Source organism: Saccopteryx leptura, chromosome X (genome assembly GCF_036850995.1).
Source record: "Saccopteryx leptura isolate mSacLep1 chromosome X, mSacLep1_pri_phased_curated, whole genome shotgun sequence".
In the NCBI taxonomy this organism is placed as follows: domain Eukaryota; kingdom Metazoa; phylum Chordata; class Mammalia; order Chiroptera; family Emballonuridae; genus Saccopteryx; species Saccopteryx leptura.
In genome coordinates, this window is record NC_089516.1 from 124,401,688 (window position 1) to 124,419,152 (window position 17,465).

Sequence of the window (17,465 nt, forward strand, 5' to 3'; positions counted from 1 at the left end):
AAGCCAGCAATCTTGGGGTTCAAGCCAATGATCTTGGGATTCAAGCCAGCGAGCATTGGGCTCAAGCCATTGACCATGAGGTCATATCTATGATCCCACGCTCAAGCCAGCGACCCCGTGATCAAGCTGGTGAGCCTGCGCTCAAGCTATATGAGCCCACACTCAAGCTGGTGACCTTGGAGCTTGAACCTAGGTCCTCTGCCATCCCAGTCCAAAGCTCTATCCACTGTGCCACTGCCTGGTCAGGCTAAATAACAATTTTTAAAAAGCAAGAAGGAGGAGTGAGTTTAAGCCAGGATGCCCAAGGAAGCCACTGAGAGTAAGCACCTGAGACAGAGCTCAAGGCATCCATACCACCACTGTACAGAACTGACCTCTTCTTGCTTTTCCCTGTCTATCCCAGTTGCTCTGTAGCCCTACTCTGCTCCTTGGGCCTGGCCACATGGTTAGCTGCCTGGGGAGGACCTGACATATTTCCCAGTGCCAGAGGTAGGGATGAAGATATATGGACTAGTTGGAGTGTGGCCAAACTGCAGGGCCCAGCTGCAGGGCACAAGCCAAGATGACAGTGTTAGCCTGTGGAGACTGCTGCTATAGCCTCCAGAATACCAGCTGAAGTTTTGTCCTGCTTTGGGGTTTAGTAACTATTTCTAATGCCATTATGCTTTTGTTTGCTTTCATTTCCGTTTTCTTTGTAATAGTGTTAATGGCTGTGGCTGCAAGTGAGGGGGGGGGGCATTGCAAGGGCCAAAAACACACAAACAGTGAATTCAGCAGAATGTGCCCTAGGGTCTCACTCATCTCTTATAGCACACCCTACTCCCATCTCTGGGGCATGAGCACAGCAATCCTTCCCAGAGCTTATTCTCCATGGAAGAGGACCAATAAGAATCCAATTTTATCTTTTTCTCTCCTATCACAACTTCCCTAAACGGTGGTTCATTCCCTCAGCATCAAACTCTCTCTTTGTAAACCAGGACATTCACTTTGTCCTGGGATGCCTTCTCCTTTCATTGGTAATCTTCACCCTGGACAGTCCATCCCATTCCCATGGCCTCAGTTACCATGTATATGCCATAAACTCCACATTTATTTCTCCAGCCCCCAGGTCTCTTCTAAGTCCCAAATCTACATGGTCAACTGCCCTCTTTACTGCTTGCAAGCCCCTAAAATTCCACATGTCCAAAACTGAACTCACCATATCTGTCCATTAATAAACACACTTCTCCAAAAAAAAGGGGGGGAGGGAACCAACTTCTCCTGCACCAGTGTCAATGAATGGCACTATTACCCTTCTAGTTGTCTTACCCAGAAAACTGGGAGTCATCCTGAACTCTGCCTTTTACTTCACCTACCACCCATATCAAATTTATCACCAAGTCTTGTCAATCCTACCTCTTAAATATCTCTCAAATGTTTTTACATCTTTCTTGTCCTGCTACCAATTGTTTAGTTAATATCACCATCAGCTCATTCATACACAACTTAAATAACCTCATAATTTGTTTATCTACTTCAGTATTTACCTCTTGTCCATTCAAGAGACCACCAGGTGGCCACCAGCTTTTCCTTAAAAGCAAATATGATCATGTATCTCTCCTGTTTAAAATTTTCAACGGTGACTTCTGCTTCTAATCATATTGGAGTAAATTTTATCGTACTTTTTCTCCTGACATTAATAAAACCTAGAAAACTGAAAAAAAAAAAGTGAAACTGTTTTTTAGGCATCAGAAAATAAGCAATGCAGGACTGTAATCCCTGAAAAAAAAAGAGAACAAATGAAGTGAACCCTACAATGGTTCTTGGTTTCTGCCTTGGAGGCATTTTATGGATCACAGTGTGGGAAGTGAAACCCAAAAGAGCACAGTGGGTCTCCCTGAGTTAAAGATAAAAATTTAAGGTACTGAGATGTCTGCAACTTGCAGGGTGGAGCTCTGGAAAGAAGGGAGCAACAGAGAAAAAGTTTCAAATATCTGCACAGTGATCCTCTTGGTTGGATTGCTGAATACTAAGCTACAAATACATAAGTGGAAGAGCAAGGCCAAGAACTACCAAGAAACTATAAGCTGAAATTCCCAGAACTCTCACAGATTTGAGAGACATTCAATGTTCTACCTGCCAGAATAGAGAATCCTTTTGAAAATCCAGGGAGTTCAGTAGAAACACCAAGAAACATAATACCTTAGCAGTAGATAAACTAGTCATAGAGGGAAGACAAGATGGTGCTGGAGTAGGCGGATGTACCAACATCCACTTCTCAGAACCAAAGTAGATTACAAACTAATTTTAAGAACTATCATCTGGAAAAACAAACTTTGGACTAAACTAAGAGGACTCTTCAAACAAGGAACACTGAAGAAGCCACACCAAGACTGGTAGGAAAAGCAGAAACGCGGAGAAAGCTGCCCAACTCCCTGGAGCAAACGGCAGCTGGGAGAGACTCACGTGGTGGGAAGTGAGTTTAGCAGAGAGGGCAGGGTCCTGAGCCCCAGGAACAAAGTCCCAGCCTGCAGCCCCAGAGCCTAGAAGAGGCATAAGGACAGTATTTAGCTGGAAACAAGTCAGGATACTGTTTGTGAGAAAGAGTCTGATTTCTCAGACCCAGGATTCTTCTTAAAGGGACTGCATAGAAAACCTCTTTCACAACCACTCACTCGGGGCTCCAGGGAATGGGGAGAGAGGAGAGGACCGGAGTAGCAGGAAGAGAGTGTAATCTAGGAGGCACAGAGAGAAATATTTGGGGAGACAGCCACCCTAACCCCTGGGACAAGTCACTCCCCAAATCTGAAGTGAATATTTCCCCCAGAAACAGCAATACCAGCAAAGGGAAGCAGGACACCAGCCAAACAAGTTCTTCTGTGGCACTCAGAGCAGAATCGCTTAGAAGGAGAAAGCTTTCGGGTCTACAGTAGTGAGTGTTAGGGTCTGAGCTGCATCGCCCCCAACCACACGGCTGAGGGCTCGCTGGAGGGCGGTGGTGGGATGCAGAGAGGCGGTTCTGTGGGCAGGGGTGGAAGCCTGCTGGCCGCCACTGGGCTCACATGTGAGCTCAGTCTTGCCTGGCTGGGGAGGAGTAAGCGTGCAAAAGCGGTCAAACCCAGCTGCCAGCAGCCTGTAATCCAGCCAGTGGGAGGAGGGCAGGAACCCCAGAAGGGGTAGAGACCAGCCCTTGAGCAAGGGCGCAGGAGCACAGCTTTGCCCTGCCCAGGGAACCAAGGCTTGTGGCCTGACTTGGGAGCCGGCTCCTCCTGCGGGGGTGGAGCCAAAAGCCCAGAACAGGTGGAGTTCCGCTACTGAGCTGAGCATGAGCACGCAGTCCTGCCCAGCTGGTAGAGCCAAGGCTAGAAGCCGTTCCACGAGTGGGCTCCTCCTGCAAGGGAGGGGCAAAAACCTGGAAACAAGCAGAGACCCGCAGCTGAGCAAAGGTGCTCACCACTGCCCTCAGGGCCAAGCATAACACCACCCACGGGGGCAGGGCAAAGGCCAAGGCCACCAAGGGTTGTGCACCCAAGCTCGTGATCACAGCCACTCCCATGAAGGAGAGGTGGAAACCACAGCAGCATCACCAGTATGCAGGCACCGGCAACACCCAAACCAAAAGCCCTAGGCAGCAACAGAAGAGGAGGTGGCAGGCCTGCAGACAGACCATACCTAGGGAACAGAGACCATACCCAGTGGATTCCAGTGGCCAAAAGCTTCCTTTACACAGAGAAAATGCGAAGGCAAAGAAATGCTACACAAATGAACCAAGAGAAATCCCCAGAAAAGGACCTAAATGAATCAGATATAATCAAATTACCAGATGCAGAGTTTAAAATAATGATTGTTAGGATGCTCAAAGATATTAGAACAATAGATGGTCATTACGAACACCTAAATAAAGAGATAGCAAATATAAAAAAAAAGACATTGAAATAATAAAAAAGAATCAGTCAGAAATGACAAATACAGTATCTGAAATAAAGAACACAATGGAAGGAATTAAAAGCAGGATGGATGAAGCTGAGAATCAAATCAGCGAGTTAGAGGACATGATAAATAAAGGCACAGAAGCAGAGCAGAAAAAAGAAAAGAGACTCAAAAAGTCTGAGGAAACTCTAAGAGAGCTCTGTGACAACATGAAGAGAAATAACATCCGCATCATAGGGGTTCCTGAAGAAGAAGAGAAAGAACAAGGGATAGAGACTTTGTTCAAGCATATCATAGCTGAAAATTTCCTCAATTAAGGCAGGAAAACATCTCACATGTTCAGGAAGCACAGAGAACTCCATTAAGGAGAAACCCAAAGAAATCAACACCAAGACACATCATAGTTAAAATACCAAAGCTAAATGATAAAGAGAAAATATTAAAAGCTGCTAGAGAAAAAAAGACTATCATTTACAAAGGAGCCCCCATAAGGATGACTTCTGACTTCTCAACAGAAACACTTGAGGGCCAGAAGGGAATGGCAAGAAATATTCAAACTAATGCAGAACAAGAGCCTACAACCAAGACTACTTTATCCAGCAAGGCTATCATTTAAAATTGAAGGAGAAATAAAAAGCTTTACAGACAAAAAAAAACAACAACAACTCAAGGATTTCACTACAACCAAACCAAGGCTGCAAGAAATGCTAAGGGACCTGTTGTAAACAGATCAAAGGAGAAAAAGAATATAGAAAAAGAGGAATACAGTTTTAAAGAATAAAATGGCAATAAACAATTACATATCAATAATAACCTTAAATGTAAATAGATTAAATGATCCGATCAAAAGACATAGGGTAGCTGCATGGATAAGAAAACATGACCCATACATATGCTTTCTACAAGAGACACACTTTAAATCAAAAGATGCACATAGACTGAAGATAAAGGGATGGAAAAAAATATTTCACGCAAATGGAAATGAAAAAGAAAGCTGGGGTAGCAATACTTATATCAGACAAAATGGACTTTAAAACAAAGACTATAGTTAGAGATAAAGAGGGTCACTACATAATGATAAAGGGAGCAATCCAAAAGGAAGATATAACCGTTATAAATATCTATGCACCTAATATAGGAGAACCTAAATATATAAAGCAGACTGTGATGGATTTAAAGGGCGAGATCAACAGCAATACTATAATAGTAGGGGATTTCAATACCCCATTAACATCATTAGATAGATCCTGAAGAAAGAAAATTAACAAAGAAGCAGCAGATTTTTTTTTTTTCTTTCTGAAGCTGGAAACGGGGAGAGACAATCAGACAGACTCCCGCATGCGCCCAACCGGGATCCACCCAGCACGCCCACCAGGGGCGACACTCTGCCCACCAGGGGGCGATGCTGTGCCCCTCTGGGGCGTCGCTCTGCCGCAACCAGAGCCACTCTAGCGCCTGGGGCAGAGGCCAAGGAGCCATCCCCAGTGCCCGGGCCATCTTTGCTCCAATGGAGCCTTGGCTGCGGGAGGGGAAGAGAGAGACAGAGAGGAAGGAGGGGGAGGAGGTGGAGAAGCAAATGGGCACTTCTCCTATGTGCCCTGGCCAGCAATCGAACCCGGGTCCCCCGCACACCAGGCCGACGCTCTACCGCTGAGCCAACCGGCCAGGGCCAACAAACAGCAGATTTAAAGGACGTATTAGATCAACTCAATTTAATAGATATCTTCAGAACCTTTCACCCTAAAACAGCAGAATATACATTCTTTTCAAGCACTCATGGTACATTCTCTAGAATAGACCACATGTTAGGGCACAAAAGTGGTCTCAACAAATTTAAGAAGATTGAAATTATATCGAGCACTTTCTCTGATCACAATGGCATTAAACTAGAAATCAACCACAACAGAAAAACTGAAAAATACTCAAACACTTGGAAACTAAATACCATGTTATTAAATAACGAATGGGTAAACAATGAGATCAAAGAAGAAATTTAAAAATTCCTAGAAACAAACGATAATGAGCATACATTAACTCAAAATTTATGAGACACAGCAAAAGCAGTCCTGAGAGGGAAGTTTATAGCATTACAACCATACCTCAAGAAGCTAGAAAAAGCTCAAATAAACAACTTGACCCTACATCTAAAAGAAGTAGAAAAAGAACAGAAAGTAAAGCCTAAATGTAGTAGAAGGGAGGAAATAATAAAGATCAGAGCAGAAATAAATGACATAGAGGCTAAAGAAACAATACAGAGGATCAATGAAACCAGGAGCTGGTTCTTTGAAAAGGTAAATAAGATCAATGAACCTTTAACCAGACTCACCAAGAAAAAAAAGAGAGAGGACTCAAATAAATAAAATTAGAAACGAGAGTGGAGAAATAACAACTGACACAACAAAAATACAAAATATTGTAAGAAAATACTATGAAGAACTGTACGCCAAAAAACTAGACAACCTAGATGAAATAAACAAATTTCTTGAAACATATAATCTTCCAAAAATTAATCTGGAAGAATCAGAAAACCTAAACAGACCAATTACAACAAATGAGATTGAAACAGTTATCAAAAAACTCCCCAAAAAGAAAAGTCCTGGGCCTGATGGCTTCACAAGTGAACTCTACCAAATATTCAAAGAAGAACTAACTCCTATCCTTCTCAAGCTATTTCAAAAAATTCAAGAGGAAGGAAGACTTCCAAGCTACTTTTATGAGGTGAGCATAATTCTGATTCCAAAGCCAGGCAAAGACAACACACACAAAAAAAAATTAATGGCCAATATCCCTGATGAATTTAGATGAAAAAGTCCTCCACAAAATATTAGCAAACCGGATCCAGCAATATACGAAAAAAATCATACACCATGATCAAGTGGGATTTATTCTTGGGAGGCAAGGCTGGTACAATATTCGCAAATCAATCAATGTGATTCATCACATAAACAAAAGGAAGGAGAAAAACCACATGATAATTTCAATAGATGCAGAAAAAGCATTTGATAAAGTCCAGCACCCATTCATGATCAAAACTTCAGCAAAGTGGGAATACAGGGAACATACCTCAACATGATAAAGGCCATCTATGAAAAACCCACAGCCAATATCATACTCAATGGGCAAAATTAAATGCAATCCCCTTAAGATCAGGAACAAGGCAGGGGTGCCCCCTTTCACCACTCTTATTCAACATACTTCTGGAAGTCCTAGCCACAGCAATCAGGCAAGAAAAAGAAATAAAAGGCATCCAAATGGGAAAAGAAGAAGTAAAACTATCATTATTTGCAGATGATATGATATTGTATATAGAAAATCCTAAAGTTGCAGTCAAAAAACTACTAGACCTGATAAATGAATTTAGCAAGGTGACAGGATATAAAATCAATACTCAGAAATCAGAGGCATCTTTATACACTAACAATGAACTGTCAGAAAGAGAAATTAAGGAATCAATCCCCTTTACCATTGCAACCAAAAAAATAAAGTACCTAGGAATAAATGTAACCAGGGAGATTAAAGACTTGTACTCGGAAAATTATAAAACATTGATAAAAGAAATCAGGGAAGATAGAAACAGGTGAAGGCATATACCGTGCTCATGGTTAGGAAGAATAAACAACAACAAAATGTCTATATTACCCAAAGCAATTTATAAATTCAATGCAATACCGATTAAAATACCAATGACTTACTTCAAAGATATAGAACACATATTCCAAAAATTTATATGGAACCAAAAGAGAACACGAATAGCCTGAGCAATCTTGAAAAGGAAAAATAAAGCGGGAGGTATCACACTTCTGGATATCAAGTTATATTATAAGGCCATTGTACTCAAAACAGCTTGGTATTGGCATAAGAACAGGCATATAGATCAATGGAACAGAACTGAGAACCCAGAAATAAACCCACACTTTTATAGACAACTGATATTTGACAAAGGAGGTAAGAGCATACCATGGAGTAAAGACAGCCTCTTCAATAAATGGTATTGGGAAAATTGGACAGCTACCTGCAAAAAAGTGAAACTAGACCACCAACTTACACCATTCACAAAAATAAACTCAAAATGGATAAAAGACTTAAATGGAAGCCGTAAAACCATAAGCATCTTAGAAGAAAACATAGGCAGTAAGCTCTCTGATATCTGTCGCAGCAATATATTTGCCGATTTGTCTCCACAGGCAAGTGAAATAAAAGACAGGATAAACAAATGGGACTCTATCAAACTAAAAAGCTTCTGCACAGCTAAAGACAATAAGAACAGAATAAAAAGACAAACTACACAATGGGAGACTATATTTGACAATGCGTCTGATAAGGGGTTAATAACCAAAATTTATAAAGAACTTGTAAAACTTAATACCAGGAAGACAAACAATCCAATCAAAAAATGAGCTAAAGAAATGAATAGACACTTCTCCAAAGAGGACATACAGATGGCCAATAGGCATATGAAAAAATGCTCAAAATCACTAATGATTAGAGAAATGCAAATTAAAACCACAATGAGATATCACCTCTCACCAGTCAGAATGGCACTCATCAATAAAACAACACAGAATAAGTGCTGGCAAAGATGTGGAGAAAAGGGAACCCTCCTGCACTGCTGGTGGGAATGCAGACTGGCACAGCCACTGTGGAAAACAGTATGGAGATTCCTCAAGAAATTAAAAATCGAACTGCCTTTTGACCCAGCTATACCACTGTTAGGAATATACCCCAAGAACACCATAGCACTGTTTGAAAAGAAGAAATGCACCCCCATGTTTATGGCAGCATTGTTCACAATAGCAAAGATCTGGAAACAGCCCAAGTGTCTGTCAGAGGACGAATGGGTTAAAAAGCTTTGATATATATATATATAGTATGGAATACTATTCAGCCATAAGAAATGATGACATCGGATCATTTACAACAACATGGATGGACCTTCATAACATTATACTTAGCGAAATAAGTAAATCAGAAAAAAACTATGAACTATATGATTCCATACATAGGTGGGACATAAAAATGAGACTCAGAGACATGGACAACAGTGTTGGAGTTACAGGGTGGGGGGGAGGAGAGGGAGGGGGTTGGGGGAGAGGAGGGGCACAAAGAAAACCAGTTAGAAGGTGACGAAAGACAATTTTTCAATGTCACTGCATTAAAATTAATAAAAAAAAAACTAGTCATAAAATAAATGCTGCTCTAGCCTGACCGGGCTGTCATGCAGTGGATAAAGCTGATGCTATTCAAAATGAATCTCAGAGAAAAAAAATATGCTGATAAAAAGTTAAGTGAATGGCTTGACCAGGCAGTGGCGCAGTGGATAGAGCGTCGGACTGGGATGTGGATGACCCAGGTTCGAGACCCCGAGATTGCCAGTTTGAGCGCGGGCTCATCTGGTTTGAGCAAAAAGCTCACCAGCTTGGACCCAAGGTCGCTGGCTTGAGCAGGTGTTTCTCAGTCTGCTGAAGGCCCGCGGTCAAGGCACATATGAGAAAGCAATCAATGAACAACTAAGGTGTCCCAACGAAAAACTAATGATTGATGCTTCTCATCTTTCTCCATTCCTGTCTGACTGTCCCTGTCTATCCCTCTCTCTGACTCTCTCTCTCTGTCCCTGTAAAAAAAAAAAAAAAAAGTTAAGTGAATGAATGGGTTAAAAAACTGTGGTATAGCCAAACAAAGAAAGGTTATTTATCCATAAAAAATTATGAACTACTGTTATAGCTACCGCATAGATGAACCTTGAAAACATTATGATAAGTGAAAGAAGCCAAACACTAAAGGCCGCAATTTGTATCCTTTTATTTATATGAAATTTCCAGGACAAGCAAAAATGCAGAAACAGAAAGTAGATTAGTGAGTGGTTGCTTAAGGAAGGAAGGGGTAGCTGAAGTGTATAGTGTTTCATTGGAGGTGATGAAAATGTTCTAAATTTGACTGGTGATGGTCGCACATATCTATAAGTATACCAAAAGCCATTCAATTGCACACTTTAAATGAGTAAATTGCATGGCTTTTGAATTATATCTCAATAAAGCTACTGTTTTTTGAAATGTTAAGAGAACCTCAGTGACCTATGTTTAAATATCACACAATCTTACATATGTATAGAGTTCCAGGAGAAGCTGGAGGCAGAAAAATATATTTGAATAAATAATGGCTGAAAAATTGGTAAATCTGATGAAAACTATAAACTAAAGATCCAAGAATCTCAACAAACCTCAAGAACGGTAAAATAAAGAAAACCACATGAAGGTACATCATAATAAATTGCTGAAAACCTCAGTAAAGAGAAATTGTTAACAACAACCCTAGAAAACAGGCACATTGTATACAGGGGCACCAAGTTAAAGATTAACAGAGACTTCTCAACTGAAATGTTTCAAGTCAAAAGAAAATGGAATAACCTCTTTAAAGTATTCAAAGATCTATACTACAACAAATGTTAAGGGAAGTTTTTCAAGCTAAGGAAAATGATATGGGATGGAAACTCAGACTTACAAAAAGCAATGATTAGCATCAGATATTATAAACATCTTTGTAAATATGAAAATACTTGTTTTTACACTTTAAAATTTTTTTAAAAGATGATTGACTACTAAATGCCACTGAATTGTTCACATTAAAATGGTTAAGTTTATGTTCTGTAAATTTCACTTGAGTAAACTTTTTCAAAAAAGATAAATGAATATTTAAATAAAAAATCATAACAGTGTATTTTAGGGTTATAATATATGTAGAAGAAAAACATATTGCAACAAAGGGATTGGAAGGGAGAAATCAAGTATGCTGTTTTTAAGTTCTAAACTGCACATGAAGCTATATAATAGAGTTTGAAGATAGATTGTAAAAAATTAAAAATGCTTGTTTTAAACCCTATAACAACTTCAAAAAAAACACCCTACTTATATCTAGACGACCAATGGTGGAGATAAAATAAAATAGATTTTGCTTATTCCTTGATACTTATCCGTCCAGGAGGTGGAGTTTAATTTCTTTCCCCTTGAGTGTGGGCTGACCTTAGTGATTTTCATATAATGAATAGAATATGAAATAGAAAAAACAGTAGCCTCAAAGTGGAAAATCTGACAGATACCACCTTAAACAAAAAAAATCAGTTATCACCACTAGAAAGACATGCTGATATCATGTACCACCTTCCAACCCTAATGTAATGGGATGACAAGAGCATAACACCTCAGCGATATTCTTTCCAAAATATTATAATTGCAAACTGATGAAGTAAAAATATCTGAGAAACCTAAATTGAGAGACATTCTAGAAAGGACCAGACCAGTACTCTTGAAAACTGTACAGGTCATCAGAAAAACAGAAAAGTCTGAGAAACTGTCATAGCCAGAAGGAATCTAAGGAGACATGACAACTAATTGAAATGTGGTATCCTGGATGGAATCCTGGAATAGAAAAGGCATTAATGGGAGAATCCAAATGAAGTCTATAGTCTAGTTAATCAATGTGAAATTCTTAGTTTTGATAAATATCCTACTATGTATATGTAAGATGTTAACATTAAAGGAAATTAGATAAAAAAATATCTGGAAACACTCTTATTATCTTTGCAGCTCTTCTGTAAATCTAAAATTATTTCCAAAAAAATTTAAAAGAAAATATTCAATCCAAGAACAGGTAGAATAAAAGGGAAAAGTTAGTGAAGTATAGATGGAAAACATTAGAAACAGAGAAATGGATGACTTAAACCTAACCATTTCAGTAACTACATTGAATGTAAACTTAATGTAAAAGCAGTAGAATTAAAAGTCAGAGATCATCCTACTGTATTAAAAATAATATTGGCCTCAACTTTTTTGCTGTGTGTAAGAAACATTTTTTTAATATAAAGGCACAGATAGGTTAAAACTAAAATGATGTATAAAACAATATACTAGGAGTGGCGATTATAATTTCAAAGTAATCTTCAAGAAATAGAATATTACTAAAATAAAAATATTTAGGATTCTGAAGGTAACTCAAGGTGGCTGGTTCTAATGAGTTCAAACTGAACCAGTCACCAGAGGATGGTATCTTTTCAGTGAAGTTCAACTCCAACACCTTCCAGTCTCATGTACCAGCACACTAGCACTATACTGGACTGCACTTTTTATAATCCAACACATGTCTGGAGTGAGGGATTAGATCATCAATTGAAAATGCATGATTTGAACACTAGTCAAGAAAATCTTGTTGGAATGTATGATGTCCCATCCGATGTGTTGATTACAGACAAAAAGTAAATGTGATGGTTATTGGGAGTTGGGATCAGATAAAGTGTGAGATCCCAGATCTCTTTGTAATCCTGGGACTTTTTCTCAGCTTGAAAAGGTATACATCCATCCTCTCAGTGTCTGCAGACAGGCTGATTCTGGACACTGCAGGCCACAGAGTGTCAGTGTGGGACCTATAAAACATGTGCGATGTGCAGCAGTACCAGGAGTCCAGCCTGAAATGCATTTCCAAACAAGCAGGCTTATGTATTGAGTTCTATTGAAGGCCAAGTAGCAGTTGAATACTTGGACCCAACCAAGCCCTGAGGTGCAGAAAATAAAGTATGTCTTCAAGTGTCACAGACTAAGCGAAAATAATATTGAGCAGATTTACCGAGTCAATGTCATTTCCTTTCACAACATCCACAATACATTTGTCACAGGTAGTTCTGATAGATTTGTAAATATTTGGGATCCATTTAACAAAAAGTGACGTGCCAGTTTCATCGGCACCACAACAGCATCACATCACTTGCCTTGAGTAATGATGGGACTACACTTGGGTAAGCATCATCATATGTGTATGAATTTGATGACATGAAACATCCTGAAAATGGTTTCTTTATTCACCAAGTGACAGGTGCAGAAACAAATTATCATTTAATTACTTCATGAAAGAAGTTTTTCTATAGAAAGCTTTGTTTTCATTTTAATGAGTACATGCTGATCCACTAAAGGATGCATTATATTCATTGTGAACATGTTAGTATGTGAATTTCTCTGTTTTCTTTTTGACAGAAAACTTGTCTGTACTCTTTCATGCTGGCACTGTGTAAGATGAAGAGTCCTTATATTCTTGTGAAGTAGTTGGAAGAATTGTTTTCCCCTAGCAACAGAAACGGCCTAGTTGCTTTTTCTGAGCATCTTGAGCTCTTTTGGTAAAATCTGAACCTGTTGTTTCCATGTTGCATAATAAATGAGTGATTTTGAACCCTTAAAAACATTTATAATGACAAAAGGTCACTATATCAAGACAATATAACAATCTTAAATGTGTTATAACCTATTAACAAGCTGCAAAATACATGAAGCCAAAACTGACAGAACTGAAACAAAAAATAGACAAAAATCACAATTATAGTTGGAGAATTTAACAGTTCTCTCTCAAGTAATTGATGAAAAACAAGTAAACAGAAAATCAATATGGGTGTAGAAGACTTGAACAGCACTATCAGTCAACTTGACCTCATTGTTGTGAATAGAAAAATATACCCAATATCTGAAGAATACATGTTATTTTCAGGCACACATGGAACATTCCCTATGACAGACTATATGCTGGGTCATAAAACAAGTCTCAGTGAATTTTAAGGGACTGAAATCATAAAGATCATGTTATCTGACCTCAACAGAATTAAATTAGTTAATAATAACAAAAATATATTAGAAAATTCTTAAATATTTGAAAATTAAATGACACACATTTAAATAACCTATGGGTCAAAGAATAATCAAAAGGGAATTAGAAAGTATTTTTAAATGAAAGAAAATAAAAACATATCAAAATTTGTAAGATGCCACTAAAATAGTATTTAGAGGGAGGTTTATATCACTTGCTACTTATATTAGGAAAGAAGAAAGGGCTCAGATCAATGACATGAGCTTCAGATTTAAGAAGCTAGAAAAAGAAGAGCAAGTTAACCCCAAAGTAAGGAAAGAAAGAAAAAAAGAAAGAAAGAAAGAAAGAAAGAAAGAAAGAAAGAAAGAAAGAAAGAAAGAAAGAATAAAGTTAAGAGCAGAAATCAATGAATAGCAAAAAATAGAGAAATAGATAAAACCAAAAGTTATTGTTCAGAAACATCAATAATATTGATAAACATCTACATAGGTAGAATTAGCATATTGTTTTATTCATTTATTCACACTTTTAATGGGTGTATTATACAGGGTGGAGCAAAAGTAGGTTTGTGGTGGTTTATAAGGAAATAATGATAGTTAATAAATAATAATAAAAGAATAAACTCTGGCCAAGCAGTGGTTCAGTGGATAGAGTGTCAGACTGGGATGCAGAGGACCCAGGTTCACAACCCTGAGATCACCAGCTTAAGTGCGGGCTCATCTGATTTGAGCAAGGCTCACCAGCTTGAACCCAAGGTTGCTGTCTTGAGCAAGGGGTCACTCCATCTGCTGTAGCCCCCTGGTCAAGGCACATATGAGAAAGCAATCAATGAACAACTATAAGGTGCTGCAACAGAGAATTGATGCTTCTCATCTCTCTCCCTTCCTATCTGTCTGTCCCTATCTTCCCCTTTCTCCGTCTCTCTCTGTCTCTGTCACAAAATAATAATAATAAACTCTGTGTTTCACATACACACAACTATAAATCTACTTTTGTCCCACCCTGTATTATCTACAAATTATACTCAAAGAAGGGACACTTCACAAAGAATGACAAATGACTAACAAACACTGAGAAGATGCTCAACATCATTAGTCATCAATGAAATGCAAATTAAAGTCACCATGAGATGCTATTACACCACTAGAAAAGATCAATTAAAAATAAAACAACAACAAGTGAATACAAAGCAATGGAAACTCTCTTAACACTCTTGGTTAGAGTATAAAATTATACAACCACTATGGAATTCAATTTGATAGTTTCTTATAAAATGAAACATAAACCAATGCTTTGGGCCAATAATTTTATGCCTAGATATTTATCCAAGATAAATTATAACATACGCCCACAAAAAGACTTATACAAAAATATTCAGAGAAGACAAATCTTTAACCAGGCTCATTAAGAAAAAACGGAAAGATGACCCAAATAAATAAGATTAGAAATGAAAAAGGAGAAGTAACAACTGATGCCAAAACATACTAAGGATTATAAGAAAATCTCACAAATAACTATATGCTTACAAACTTGACAATATGGAAAAATGAATAAATTCCTAGAAATATACAATCTTCCAAAACTGAATCAGGATAAATCAGAGAATCTGGATAGACAGATTACAGCTAGTGAAATTGAAGCATTAAAAAAAAAAAAACTCAAGTAGAGGGAAGACTACCAAACTCATTTTATGAGGCCAACATTATCTTAATTCTAAAACCCAATAAAGAAGTTACAAAGAAAGCTATAGGCCAACATCCCTGATATTTTAGCATAGATGTTAACACCCTCAATAAATTAATAGAAAATTGGATCCAGCAATGTACTAAAAAGATCATACAAGACGATCAAGTAGAATTTATTCCAGGGATGCAAGGTTGGTACAATATCTGCAAATCAATAAATATGATACACCTCATAAACAGAATAAAGGATAAAAGTCACATGATTATATTGCAAGATGCAGATAAAAGCATTGGATAAAATCCAGTACCCACTTCTGATAAAAACTCTCAGCAAAGTGAGAATAGAAGGAATATATCTCAACATAATAAAAGCTATGTATGACAAACCCACAAACAAAATCATACTCAATGGGGAAAAACTACAAGCATTTCCCTTAAGATCAGGAATATAACAAAGATATTTGCTTTCACCACTGTTATTCAACATAGTACTGAAAGCTCTAGTCAAAAAGTAGACAAAAAAAGAAATAAAAGGCATTCAAATTGAAAAGGAAGAAGTGAAACTGTCATTATATGCAGATAGCATGATACTGTATATAATATGATACTGTATATAATAAAAACCTTTAAGATTCCACCAAAAACTGATAAATGAATTCAGTAAAGTGGCCCTGGATGGTTGGCTCAGTGGTAGAGCGTAAGCCTGGCATGTGGATGTACTGGGCTTGATTCATGGTCAGGGGACACAGAAGAAGTGACCATCTGCTTTTCCACCACTACCTCTCTGTTCTCTCTCTATATCTATCTCTTCTCCTCCTATATCCATGGCTTAAATGGTTCAAGCAAGTTGGCCCCAGGTGCTGAGGATGGCTTCATGTACTCACCTCAAGTGCTAAAGTAGCTCGGTTGCTGAGCAACAGAGCAATGGCCCCGGACGGGCAGAGCATCACGCCATACGGAGCTTGCTTGGTGGATCCTGGTTGGGGTGCATGTGGGAGTCGGTCTGTCTGCCTCCCCAACTTCTCACTTAAGGAAAAAAGAAAAGAATTCAGTAAAGTAGCAAGATAGAAAATAAATATACAGAAATCAGTTCCATTTGTATATATCAATAATGAACTATCAGAAAAAGAAACTGAAAAAAATTCCATTTACAATTGTATCAATAAATAAATACATGCATACATATGTAGATACTTGGGAATAAAATTAACTAAGTTATGTAAAATACTTGTACTTGGAAAATTATAAGACATCGAAGAAAGAAATTAAAGAAGATACAAAAACATGGAAGTTTATAACATGTTCATAGATAGAAGAAATTAACATAATTAAAATGTCAATACTACTAGAAGCAATCTATAAATTCAATGCAATTCTTATCAAGATACTAATGGCTACCTGACCAGGCGGTGGCACAGTGGATAGAGCATCAGCCTGGGATGCAGAGGACCCAGGTTTGGAACCCCAAGCTTATAAGCTTGAGCACAGGCTCATCCAGCTTGAGCATGGTCTCACCAGCTTGAGTGCACGGTCACTGGCTTGAGAATGGGATCATAGCCATGACCTCATGGTCACTGGCTTAAGCCCAAAGGTCGCTGGCTTGAAGCTGAAGGTTGCTGGCTTGAATCTGAGATCACTGGCTTAAGCAAGGGGTCACTGGCTTGGCTGGAGCCCCCCAGTCAAATCACATATGAGAAAGCAATCAATGAGCAACTAAGGTGCTGCAACAAAGAGTTAATGCTTCTCATCTCTCTCCCTTCCTGTCTATCTGTCCCCATCTGTTTCTCTCTCCCTCTCTCTCTCCCTCTCTCTCTCTCTCTCTCTCTCTCACACACACACACACACAGAGAGAGAGAGAGAGAGAGAGAGGGAGAGAGAGAGAGAAGATACCAATGGCCTTTTCCACAGATCTAGAACAAATATTCCAAAAATTTATGTGGAACTACAACAGACCCCAAATAGCCAAAGCAATCTTAAGAAAGAAGAACAAAGTTGGGGAATCAGGACATCAAACTATACTACAAAGCCATAATATTCAAAACAGCATGGCATTAGTATAAAAACAGATATATAGATAAATGGAACAGAATAGAGAGCCAGAAGTAAACTGAGACCTTTATAGTCAATTAATATTTGACCAAGAGGCAAAAACATACAAGGGGATAAAAACCATCTAGTCAATAAATAGTATTGGGAAAATTGGACAGATACTTTAAAAAAGAAAATAAAGCTTGATGACCTTCTTATACCAGA

General features: G+C 38.4%; 1 long non-coding RNA gene and 1 pseudogene across 1 annotated transcript in view; one reads left to right on the plus strand and one right to left on the minus strand.

Annotated features, from left to right (window-relative positions):
* The window catches only part of LOC136386002 (mitotic checkpoint protein BUB3 pseudogene), a 29,951-nt pseudogene extending 17,148 nt beyond the window's left edge, over nucleotides 1–12,803 (plus strand).
* Nucleotides 1–17,465, minus strand: part of LOC136385535 (uncharacterized) — a 121,485-nt gene that overhangs the window by 69,380 nt on the left and 34,640 nt on the right. The window contains exon 2 of the long non-coding RNA XR_010747839.1: nucleotides 16,097–16,238. This is a non-coding gene — a long non-coding RNA (uncharacterized lncRNA). The remainder of the gene's footprint in view (nucleotides 1–16,096; nucleotides 16,239–17,465) is intronic.